Source organism: Schistocerca americana, chromosome 8 (assembly GCF_021461395.2).
Source record: "Schistocerca americana isolate TAMUIC-IGC-003095 chromosome 8, iqSchAmer2.1, whole genome shotgun sequence".
NCBI lineage: Eukaryota > Metazoa > Arthropoda > Insecta > Orthoptera > Acrididae > Schistocerca > Schistocerca americana.
Window position 1 is genome coordinate 185,069,573 of NC_060126.1, and position 12,978 is coordinate 185,082,550.

A 12,978-nucleotide genomic window follows, 5' to 3' on the forward strand; every position below is an offset into this window, starting at 1 on the left:
CGTGATCAGTCTCACTTCTGGTTTTCGCGGTCAGGTCGATGCCAACGTGTCCGTAGACGACCTGGTCGACAGTTACGAGAATTAGCGATGCTCGAGATCCATACCTCTCCATCTCATGGAACCATGGTATTGCGAACAGTTGAATATGAAAATAGGACTGTGATACGGTAATTTTTGAGAGGAGGCTGAATGCTCACCAATATCTGGCAAGAATGGTAAATTATATTGTCATATCCTTTGACGCAACCTAACAAATGACATGTTGCAGGAGGATAATTCAAGACCTCACTACCATTCACACCACACCTGACAGATGTGTGGGTCCGTGACTGGCCTGCTCGGTCCCCCATTTGTCACTCATAAAACATGTCTGGGATGCGGTGGCAAGAGATACATTAAGTGATCAAAAGTATCTGGACACCTATTAGTGGACATTAATATGGAGTAGAAGAAAGGTGCTTGAGACACACTTTTGTAAACCCATTTCAAAGACCTAAAAGTAAGTGCAATTGTATTTTTATTATGGTAATAATATCTTGCGTTATTTAATTTCATCATACAATTATCGTATTTGCAATAATAAACAATCTTTCAGAGTAGTTATTAAATCTTCACAAACAAGGCATTTCGTAGAAATGAGATAAAGGTTTCCTAATATAAGACAGCAATAATATTTTACTTTAATTATTTTACTACGGAATAATGACATATGAATATACAATTTTTACATGTTCATTCATTTCTGTTATTCTTCACCCATTTTACAACTACTTAGGTTTATATTTACGACATTCGGGGCAAACAAAATTGTCTTCTGTGACACTGCAATCTTCATGAGCCCGGCGATAACATTTCGTGCACTGTGCCCATTTCTCCCCGTGTTTGTCTTCAGAAAAGCGCCCAGTACAGATCAGACACTCTACGTCATCGTCATCACTGAAGTCTGAATCCCCATTGTCATCAAGATGGACATCGCATGCCGAGTCACTAGACGATTCTTCTGCTTTAGGTCTACGATTTGAAGATTTTCTACTCTTCTCCTCAAATAACTTTCTGGCTGCTTTCTTAGCTTCAGCCTCTGATTTCTTCTGTTTAGATTCTTGCAATTGCTTCACATAAAGAGTTGAAGTTAGTAACGCAGCAGAGCACGAACGCGAAGTTTGACCTATTTCACTATCTCCAGGTGGTTTAGTGATGTGTGGGAGAGGTCTGATGTCTGCCGTGCTGACAGCTTGACCATCACCATCAGTAGTTTCTTTTTCGTTTTTGGCATCTCATTCTTGAAGAGCGTCAGCATGGCGATGAATTGAAAATTCATCTTCCGTAAAGATGTTTCTGTTGCATGGGATGAGACCTGTTTTTCTGAAGGCAGTCACAGATGCTTCCATTGTTGCTGCTCGGTTGTAAGCTGCCCCAAGTAACCTGGCTATTAATAATGGGGTGACAACACGACCTGGGTTACTTGCCAACCACGTTCTATCTCTTGGGCATAGTACGTTTTCAAGGGCCCCATAAATCCGACGTCAAGTGGCTGCATTTTATGCGTTGAATGAGGTGGCAAACATACAATATGAACATTGTTTTCACGTGCTTTATCTAACACATCGAGCTTCTTTGCGTGGGAATAATGCCCACCAAGAATCAAAATGACAGGGTCATTTGAAGATGAAAATGATCAAACCACTGAGTAAAAATGTGAGTTTTTATCCAGCCACTTGGATGACAAGCTGATATTGATCCTGCAGGTGCACCGTCCATCAATTCCTGCTTCATATTCTTCCTTGGGAAGAAGATTAGTGGTGGAACATAAGTGCCAGCTGCGTTCATACACGTTACAACTGTGATGAGATTTCCCCTTTCTGCTGAAGTCAAGGCAGCAACTTGTCTCTTCCCTTTCATAGGAATAAGCTTGATGTGTTTGTGCTGCACAGACGTCACCCCAATTTCGGCAACATTGAAGACTCGATGCGGGTTATGGTTGACTTTAGATAGCACAGATTCGTAAATATCAAAAAATCTCCCCACATTTTCTGGAGTGAAAGCTTTCACTCTTGCTGCTGCAAGACCCTGAGGGGTTCTCAGAGATAAAATGGGTTGTCTCTTAAGGAAAGCTCGGAGCCATTTCTTTCCTGCTGAAGCCTTTTCTGAATTGAAGGGATTCTTCAGCCTATTCCTGAGAGCTAACTGGAAGGCCATGCTTCGTATGTCCCAACATTTAAGAGTATAAAATCGCTCTTCCATTGCAAAGCAGTATTTCACTAGTTCATCTTCTAGTTGAAATGAGACAACAGGCCTTCTGCCAAGATTAACACCAACCAGCTTCTCGGGTGTACGAATTTTATCCATCACATACCCTTCCAAACTACATTTACGTACAGCAAAAACTTTTGAGGCTTTTGAGTACCCCATCTCGCCATTTCTCACACGTAATGGCACGAACCATGGCGTCTTTATCCCGAGTTTTCCTTTTAGGTGCCAATGCCATCTACAAAGAATAAAGACAATAATCAGACATACTTCTTAAAGAACTTCAACTTCTATGATTTTATTTTTTATAAGTATTGTGAACGGAGTTCTTTGAAGTTGGAGTAATATTGATCAACTTCTGAGCAAAATACTGCCTTGAAATAAAATTCCAGAAAACATTACAATTTCGGATCATAAGACTAGTCAAAGTAATCCCTGTTAATGATAATTTAATCGAATTAAAATAAACGCAGTTGCCAAAATTTTACTACAATAAATGATAAAATATTATCTCATGATAGTATTGCGTAAATTACATATAACAAATCGTGAGAGAACGAGTTCCCCCAATATGCGATAGGTATCGTAATATGCGACACTGTCGCGTATTTGGATCCCCACACTATCGCATATTAGGAATTTTGCCATCTTACACAAAGACTCACGCACTTGCTAACAACGGTCTTTGGAAAACGAACCTAACTGTCAATAGTTATATGTAATACCGCCACAAATAACAACAATAAAAGTGTGCAGTATTATCCACTCACCTTCAAGCTGAAATATTGTGTTAACACCGATGTCGCAAAAGCTCCAAACACAAGAAATTTTGTGAATCTTCAGGTTTTGACGGTGCAAAGACTGTTCCATTAAGTTTCGGGTGTGCAGCTGCAAGAAATCTCTTTCTTCTTCTAATATTTCGGCATTATAACGTTCAGCCATCTTCAGAGTGAGCCGCAAGACTGCCGCTCCACTGCTCGCTTCGTCCCTTTATACCATTGTACCGCGCGACTGCGCATGCAGCCACAGATGCAAATGCGCCAGAGACGTTGGTCGGCGGCAGAGACGTGCATAATGTGCGAGTTGTATCTATGACTCCGCAGTTGATCTTTGTTGGCATATCGATATATCATTGTGAGCTGCACTGTGACGACGTCTTTGCGAGTTTATTACAGCAAGTGCCGGATTCCAGGATTCATCAAGATTGAAACCACTATCTCTATTAATTAAGTTCGTCGTCAAGCGAATTTCAATTGCCTCCTTTACTATCGAGTCCCAAAGGGACGATGTAGTTGCCGAAATTTCGACGTTGTCATACAACATACTGTCTGAATGTCTGTGGACGAATTGCAGCTCGTACGTTCTCAAGAGCCAAAACCAGAGACGGTAGTGAAGTCGACATAGGTTTCTGAAGTCGTCGTTCTAACTCAACCCAAAGGTGTTCCATTGGATTGAGGTCTAGACTCCAGGCAGGTCAGTCCAATTCAGAAGTCTAATTATTCACAAATCAGTGCCTCACAGATGATGCTGTACGATAGGGTGCATTTTCATATTACTTCACTGTATGCAGTACACAACCCTTTAGCGTTTTCTTAAGCACAATACAGCGAGCACATCCTTATCACGAAAATCATCCCCATACCATAATACAACCGCCTCCGTTCTTCACTCTTGGCTCAACGTATGATGGCAGGTAAAAGTTCTCCATGCGTTCGCCAACTCACCGCCAAACCATTCTATCCGACTGCCAAGGGGTATAGCGTGATTCATCACTCCAAATCACTTGTTTCCAGTCATCCACTGTCCAGTGGTGCCTTTCTTTACACTACCTCAAGCATCGCTCAACCTCCACTACAGAAATGACTGGCTTGTGCTTACCTGCTCGGCCACTGTAGCCCATTCATTTTAAATCTGTACACCCAGTCATCGCTGATTTCGTGCAAGTCTTTACAACACCCTCCACAGTGCTCGTATGTCCCTGACCGTCAGTAAGTGGGTCTTGATTTAACTGTAGGTGTTCCTTCCCGTTTCCACTTCACAGTCACATCACGAACAGTCGAGTTGGGTGGCTTTAGAAGTGTTGAAATGTCCATGATGGATCTGTTACTCGGGTGACTTCCAATGACTAACCCACATTTGAAGTCGCTAAGCTCTCTGGACGTATCCATTCTGCTGTTGCTGCTACTCTACAGACAACACTACACTTCACGCCTCCTTCTGCCCTGGCGAATCCGCCTCTGGTGATATACAGCGGTCAGTTCTACATTACACACAAGTGCCCAAATACTTTTCATCAGATAGTGTATACTTTCATACCAGCCTGCTTCCATACCATCCTCAACTCAGTAACCTTCATGAACTGACACAGCTTGTGTTTTAGCTGAGCCAAGAAATTCTAAGATGACATTCGAAGGTTATGCAACAATAAACACAATACTCATTGGCGTACTGGTCACACCTCACATTGATGTTGACGATGGACTTCAGTTCCGTATGAAATGTCCATGATGGATCTGTTACTCGGGTGACTTCCAATGACTAACCCACATTTGAAGTCACTAAGCTCTCTGGACGTATCCATTCTGCTGTTGCTGCTACTCTACAGACAACACTACACTTCACGCCTCCTTCTGCCCTGGCGAATCCGCGTTATGACTGCAAAATACTAACACGAATTCTTTACAGACGAATGGAAAAACTGGAGGAAGCCGACCTAGGGGAAGATCAGTTCGGATTCCGTAGAAATGTTGGAACACGTGAGGCAATACTGATCCTACAATTTTAGAAAATAGATTAAGGAAAGGCAAACCTACGTTTCTAGCATTTGTAGACTTAGAGAAAACTTTTGACAATGTTGACTGGAATACTCTCTTTCAAATTCTGAAGGTGGTAGGGATAAATACAGGGAGGGAAAGGCTATTTACAATTTGTACAGTAACCATATGGCAGTTATAAGAGTCGAGGGGCAAGAAAGGGAAGCAGTGGTTAGGAAGGGAGTGAGACAGGGTTGTAGTCTCTCCCCGATGTTATTCAATCTGTATGTTGAGCAAGCAGTAAAGGAAGCAAAAGAAAACTTCGGAGTAGGAATTAAAATCCATGGAGAAGAAATAAAAACTGTTGAGGTTCGCCGATGACATTGTAATTCTGACAGAGTCAGCAAAGGACCTGGAAGAGCAGCTGAACGGAATGGACAGTGTCTTGAAAGGAGGATATAAGATGAACATCAACAAAAGCAAAACGAGGATAATGGAATGTAATCGAATTAAATCGGATGATGCTGCGGGAATTAGATTAGGAAATGAGACGCTTAAAGTAGTAAATGAGTTTTCCTATTTGGGGAGCAAAAACTGATGATGGTCGAAGTAGGGAGGATATAAAATGTAGACTGGTAGTGGCAAGGAAAGTGTTTCTGAAGAAGAGAAATTTGTTAACATCGAGTATAGATTTAAGTGTCAGGGAGTCGATTCTGAAAGTATTTGTATGGAGTGTAGCCATGTATCGAAGTGAAACGTGGACGATAAATAGTTTAGACAAGAAGAGAATAAAGCTTTCGAAATGTGGTGCTACAGAAGAATGCTGAAGATTAGATGGGTAGATCACACAACTAATAAGGAGTTATTGAAAAGAATTGGAGAGAAGAGAAACTTGTGGCACAACTTGACTAGACGAAGGGATCGGTTGCTAGGGCATATTCTGAGGCATCAAGGAATCACCATTTAGTATTAGAGGGCAGCGTGGAGGGTAAAAATCGTAGAGGGAGACCAAGAGATGAATACACTAAGCAGATTCAGAAGGATGTAGGCTGCAGTAGGTACTGGGAGATGAAGAAGCTTGCACAGGATAGAGTAGCATGGAGAGCTGCATCAAACCAGTCTCTGGACTGAAGACCACAACAACAACAATGACTCATAACATTTCCACAATTATCGGACTGTTCATTCTCGACGTTAACACATTCCACGCCCGTCAGTGTGTTTATACCTGGCACTATGACTGACACGAACTTTCTCTCTTACCTCCGCATCGACCTGCGTCGGTGAAATACGCGCTGTTGCAGTCTCGGAGGAGCTGGCCCACATGCGGTACGGCGGGGACCAGCAAACACTGATTAGCGTAAGCGCCGTCTCTGAATTTCGCTATCGCGACTCGGCGTGTGCCGCATCCATTATTCCGGGGATCCCGCGCCGGAACTCGCGGGCCGACTGCATTATTCGCGTCGGCCAATAAATCTCGGCTCCTGAGCGCCCGGGCGGCCGGCATAATGGCATAATGGCGCGCGCTCATTGTTGGCTGCGCGACAATGCGCCATTGAGCCGGCGTTGCTCGGCGCCGCACCACCAGCCGCGCCGCGTCTCGCGCGACAATGGACACGCCGCGGTTCGATTGTGATCTGCGACTTGATTACGTACGTGCGCCTGACAGTCGCCTGGTACAACTGTCTCCCGCAGCGCCTGCTAGCGCGCCTCTTGTGCAAACAGGCGGCGCCGACTCGCCGCTGCCTGCATCAGTGGGAGGTTAGCGGTAATGGTGTCCTTCCTGGCCCGTCTGCGAGTGGAACGGAGCACAAAATATGCCCTACCGGGTTCACTAAAGGCGCGTCCTCACCGGCGTCTTTCGGTTGACACACCCTTGACGATGGTATTACTCGTGATTTTTGGAATACGTCTGTTGGATATCATGGTTCGTTACAGGGTTTTTGTGGCGTTAAGCCGTCGGCATGCGGCCCATGCATCAGAACGTTGAGCGTTGAGCGTGCCGAGTTTCTGACGTCTTAGCGTGGAATAGCACGTTCGGGAGTCTTTCCGAACGTGCAGAGCAATATCTAGCATGTCAGATATTCTGAGCGTGCGTCTGAACGTTGACCAATGAGATGGCACAACGCTACCTACGTCACGTGCACGCCATCTCCCTTCAGCACAGAGTTGTTAGGCGCCATATTGGCAATCATTTCAAGCCTATACGTATATATGCCGTTTCTGAACACCAGCAAATTGAGAATGACTGTAGAACCCGTAATTAACTGTGTGATTCGTTCGAATAAAATAATGTGAAACATCTTATTCGTGGCAAAAGTATTATTGTAAGTTGCGTGTTATGGGAGTATGCTATTTGAAGCCAGCGACACACTGAAGATCTAACCAAAACCCATTGTTCTTGGTACAATTTGTTATAATTAAATTTCAATCAGTAACATATCTACTATTAAAGTTTTCAGCAAGTGATAATACCGTATAATTGGTTATCAGCACTGTGTTGTAGGCTTAGCACAGCCAGCACGGTAGCTCAGCGTAACTGAATAAAGGAACCAACGATCAATTTGAACGGATGTCTTGTGACATCCGCCCACACCAAACGCAACGAACAGTACCGAACAAAACTGAAAAAAAAGCGTAGTGAGTAGCGTCATTTATCCTTATAAAGATTGAAAGCTAGGGCGGTGGTTAGCGTCCCGAAACATTCGAGTTTTTTTTCTAACATTTGCGTTTTTATTAGGTCCTGATACTTTCTTAATAGCTTAATATAAGTATATACTATAAAATTTGATGTTATGCTAATTTCACCTGCTGGCCGGAGTGGCCGTGCGCTTCTAGGCGCTACAGTCTGGAGCCGAGCGACCGCTACGGTCGCAGGTTCGAATCCTGCCTCGGGCATCGATGTGTGTGATGTCCTTAGGTTAGTTATGTTTAATTAGTTCTAAGTTCTAGGCGACTGGTGACCCGAGAAGTTAAGTCGCATAGTGCTCAGAGCCATTTGAACCATTTAAGTTCACCTTTTTTCGAGGAGTGAGTTCGTTCGATTGGCTTAATCTACAGGACTGCTTGCGCTACTCGTAAAAAGATATTTTGCTCATTTTTCTTTTATGCTTCGTAATTCACATGTTGCAAAGATTCTGCCACAGGACAGGAACAGTGATCAACTAAGACTGACCTTGGGGTTTTACTAAAATGTGGGAATGATGAAATAATGTTTATATTATGTGGAGAAGTTCAAAATGTTCAAATGTGTGTGAAATCTTATGAGACTTAACTGCTAAGGTCATCAGTCCCTAAGCTTACACACTACTTAAACTAAATTATCCTAAGGACAAACACACACACCCATGCCCGAGGGAGGACTCGAACTTTCGCCGGGACCAGCAGCACAGTCCATGACTGCAGCGCCTGAGACCACTCGGCTAATCCCGCTTGGCCTGTGGAGAAGTATTTAAAACTTGTATCGCACTGTTTGTAATGGAACTTTCATAAGTCTGTGTCCTTACTGATTGGACATGGTACTTTTCTTTTCGCGGACGATGGAGGAAATGTGCGTTTTAATAGAGCTGAGGTGGGGATTTTACGTGCGCCCGTTTAGTAAACAGTGTGATTTACGAACTAGAAACATCCCGCAACTGCCGCTGGAGTGCGTTGTGATCGCGTATACCACGTTGGGGCCCACGTACCGTACGCACAAGTCGCATCATTTCTGAGCGTTCAGCAGCACGTTGAACTTAGCAGCTCAACGTTGACGTTCGGCAGCACGGTCCGTGTCTCTGAGGAGCTGTTTTGTGCAACACGCAACCTTAATCTACGAGGTTAACACATTCCACGCCCGTCAGTGTGGAGAGAAGCGAGGTTTCCAGCATGTGCCAGGTGCATCAGCTGCTCCTTGACTGCATACGCTTTCTCAAGCGCTTTTTAAGGAAACCAATCGGTAATACATTTTCATTCTCGCACATCTTAAAATTTAATTAGTTAGCTCCATGATGAAACGCCTATCGTTTGCCTAATGGCCATAGTTATTGTGCTATTTCATTAGTACGTAACTATTGCTCGAAATTCTTAGTTTGCAGTTAAAAATAGGTGTCGCTATGAATTTGTGTTTGGTGCGTGTTAGGTTATATACAGTATTTCTGCGTATTAAATGAAGATAGTATATTGAATCATTCTTTAAACTTTGAAAGATATCACTGTTTCCAATCTCGAGAAAATGGAATATATGTAAAGCGCTCCGTCACGAAATCGTGCGTCAGTGAAAAAAATAGACTGAAATAATCATAAATTCCTCTTACCTCATAAACGGTTTGAGATATCGAAACAAGATTTTTGCAAATGATACTGCGCAAATAGGAGAGTGTTTTGCCATATGATTAATATGCTACACTTCCATATCTACTGCGATATTCAAGCAACTACAGATTTTTTCAAAGAAACAACGTAATTATTAAGGGCCCTCGATAGCTGATGGAACGGTAACTGCTGTTGGTTTTGTAACAATATAAATGAATAAGTTACACGTTTATTTTTATACTGAGAATGGGCCATTTCATAAATTACTGACCTGACTCGACTCAGTTCGTAATTAAATACTGCACTGTTTCTGGATATTGTCGCAATTTCAACTGCATTAGAATGTTAGAGAGATGAATTTTTCCAAGCTCTAGTGTGTTTCGACAAAAGGGCCTGCTGCTCTGCCCGAGCGGTTCTAGGCGCTTCAGTCCGGAACCGCGCTGCTGCTACGGCCTCAGGTAAGAATCCTGCCTCGGGCATGGATGGTTGTGATGTCTTTAGGTTAGTTAGGTTTCAGTAGTTTAAAGTCTAGGGGACTGGTGACCTCAAATGTTAAGTCCCGTAGTGCTCAGGGCCATTTGAACCATTTTTTTTTTCGATAAAAGAAGCAGATTTTAACATGGCAACAACAGAAGCTACGTATTCGTCAAAACTCGTTAAGGTCCTTCATGAATCAGTCTCTCCTCAACTATCTTTTTGGTACGGCTGACAACTCAAAACCAGTCCTGTCGTGTAAAATTTTCAGTGGCTTCTTTTGTCAGAATTCCAGCCTCAGTGAGCGTAAACTTCTTGCTGTTTTTTGTCACATTACTTTTCACCCAGGCCCATATACCCTCAGTCGAATTTAAAGAAGCATAATACGGAGGAAGCCTGATTAAACTATGCCCTTTGTCGTTAGCCTGTTCGTCGACCTGGTAGCCTGAAGTTTTCGCTTTTACAGTAGTACAAGCTCCATTAACTTCACCTTATACATGTTAGGTTCAATTTTATCTCGTGGAACATTTGTTTGCAAAATATGTGCATTCCTCTACTGCGTTGTTGGAGCTTTATGCATCACAACAGAGTGGTATGGCGTTTCGTCCATTACTATTGTCGAATTCTGAGGGCTGTTTTGCAGCAAAACGTTATCTTCCCTGCCGGTGAATGCGTTCTTGGACGACACTCTTATTGCAAATCACGTATTCAGATGTACTGCACTGATATCGTTAATGCAATGCCAACACAAAATACTTGTTCACAGTACCTCACGACTACATAACACTTCAACGACAGAACATATGGCTTTACAACGAGAGCTGACAAACATACATTGAGGCATCTAGTGCATGACACCACGTGGTACTGTTTACTCATGGTGCGGCAACAGGGGCGCTTTACCAGCAGAACCGCAGGTGGCGTGGTAGGGAAAGCCAGCTCGCCATTGGTGTTACCTGGGCAACGGTGTCACGTCCCTCCCCGGTCAGCCAAACGTTAAAAGTCGCAATTAATTTTAAACGCATTATAACGAACGTTATTTCGTTCTCCCCCTAAACTGTAATGAATTATGTACAAAACAACAAAATTCCTCAAAAATAATTCTTTCTTTTTTCTGTCAAGTTACACATATTATTATTATTATTATTATTATTTGTATTATAATTGACAGTGGCTGTAGTTGTATAAATGTGTTGATAAGCATAACCGTTAATCAGCAGGAGCTATTAGTTTCACACTCTCATATTTATCTGAATCTAAAAATTTGTGAACACCCAAAACGTATAATCACGAACCGCCACTGCCCCACAAATAAAGGAATGGAATATGTTATTTTCATGTTAGAGCTCATTTCCTACTTCTCTTCTAATCACACGCAGAAACATAACGCACCCGCGTTTCATAAAAACTTTTTCTTACGTGAGCTGTTCAAAACAAGAGGGTCCATACGGTAGTTTACATGGAGAGGTGCAAACAGTGGGGGAGGTGGGGGGGGGGGAGAGGTGTGAAGCATTTTTAATATTTTACAAGACGAATGGCGACTTGTAAGTAGTCATAAAAAGTTCCAATTCCGACCCTGTTAAAAATCTGGGGTATACTGACTTAAAAATCATTTTGTTGAAAGAAAAACGCTTGGTTACACTATGTCTTTCCCTTTTCCCGGGAGCTAGAGAGGGGCCTCGGCCCCTCCTTGCCCTGGGGTATGTGCGGCCTTGATTCAAAATAGCGTCTTGGTAACGTTTGGTTAGAAGGCACAGTAAGCTGTAATTCTGAGTTTCACCGCCAGTGTTTGTTGTTTCAATTGAGTGAAGGCAATGTTAACAGACTCACTTCATTGCTTATGTTTACATGTCTACTAACTTGATTGCTCTGCTAGCATCAAGCGCGTAACACCAACTGTCTAGTGTTCGTCAAGGACTTCGTTTTCGGTACTGTGGAGTTTTACTGAAATACAGAGCCTGCAGAAGCCCATTTGTTGTACGGATTAGCAGACGGTAATGGCCATGGCGCTCAGCGCTCGCATCGGGAGAGATTTACAGAACAATGCACGCCAGGAGGACGTTTGAGATAATTGGTCGTTATCTCGGGGAGCATGGGAAGCTTAAGTCTACAACTCGCGACTGATGGAGGACTAGCACGAGGACATCTCAACTAGAGGAGGAATTTCTTAGTGCTGTTGACGACGAAACCTAGTGTCAGCTTGTAACCTCCCCACAAAAAAATATATTTATTTCATTCACATTCAGTGTAACTGCCCAACAGATAAATTCCGTAACCTACCAATAATACAATGTGACTAACTTCTCAATAAAATTGTCGCTCAATAATGACTGTGAATTTAAACTGGTAAATTTTGGACGTCAGCTGCGCTGCGTCATGGCCCTGAAACATCATTCTGAATAAATTGAAAATTCTTACCTCAATAAGGTCACCGGATAACGCGTATATATCTGCTCCTATAAGAAGTTTTTCTGGCACGGCTCAGTGCAATGCTGGCCGATAGACTTGTCATGTATAAAAAGAAACAACTGATTTTTCCTTACAATAATCAGGATGACCATGGATTGAAGAAATTAGCAAAATCTTTAAATTAAGTTGAATGATTGTCAAAAGTTAATTTTTATAAGAAAGATTATTATTAAGAGGTTTCTTTTTAAAAGCATTTACATGGGACTTGATATAACAATGCTGTATATGTGCGAGGCTGCTTTCACCTTAGGCTCCGCCATCGCTCCCCACGACCGGCCCAGCCAACTTCATACACACGACTCCTAGCTACTACCACTACTACTGCCACACAGTTCCTACTGCTGACAACACTTCTCTCTGGTCTGAGATTGTCTTATAGCTTACAAATCGCAGACAGCGCGTGAGCAATCCATCGAAATTACATCTGCTCGAGTGCGCTAGCGACAAATTCCTTAGTCATGGACCTCTTACAAGCTAGAAAATTATCTGCAACAAGTAATGTTGACCACTTGACTGTCTGGAGAGTGCTACATGAGGAGCTACTGTATCTCTACCACGTACAGTGAGTGCAGGCGCCGTCAGTAGCTACTTTTCCTGCACAGGTGCGCTTCTGCGAATGGTTTATTCCACAGTGTGTCAACCTTATTTTTAATGGGAATGTGCTGTTCACGGATGAGTGTTCGTTCCGAAGTAGATAACTGATTTGTTAGGGAGGTGTAGAAACTGAGCTCTGACTTGGAAA